The sequence below is a fragment of the Haliaeetus leucocephalus genome, unplaced genomic scaffold, assembly GCF_000737465.1.
Source record: "Haliaeetus leucocephalus isolate CR32 unplaced genomic scaffold, Haliaeetus_leucocephalus-4.0 Scaffold162, whole genome shotgun sequence".
Classification (NCBI taxonomy): domain Eukaryota; kingdom Metazoa; phylum Chordata; class Aves; order Accipitriformes; family Accipitridae; genus Haliaeetus; species Haliaeetus leucocephalus.
The window spans coordinates 14788490-14788762 of NW_010972598.1; the positions used below are offsets into that span (position 1 = coordinate 14788490).

General features: G+C 56.8%; 1 protein-coding gene across 1 annotated transcript in view; it reads left to right on the forward strand.

Moving 5' to 3' along the window:
* ANKRD39 (ankyrin repeat domain 39) overlaps positions 1 to 273 on the forward strand; it is a 2864-nt gene that overhangs the window by 530 nt on the left and 2061 nt on the right. The window lies entirely within an intron of this gene.

Below are 273 nucleotides of genomic sequence, written 5' to 3' on the forward strand. Positions count from 1 at the left end.
TACTGAAATATATTTATTTGCTGTAAATACGTATTTTTATATTAATAATAAAAAGGAGTAAAAAAAAAAAATTCTATATTGAAAGCAAAGCCCGCGGGGGCCGTGTCCGGTGCTGGCTGGGGGGGTGCGGGAAGGGTGCTGGGCCCCCCCCCGGCCGCTGAGCTCATGGAAAAAGGCCCCACTCGGGGCTATAAAAGGGCATTGCGGCGCCGTTCCCAGGGCAGTGGGGGGGGAACCGGCCGCTCCCCCCCCGCCGGGGCCTGAGGCCTGGCC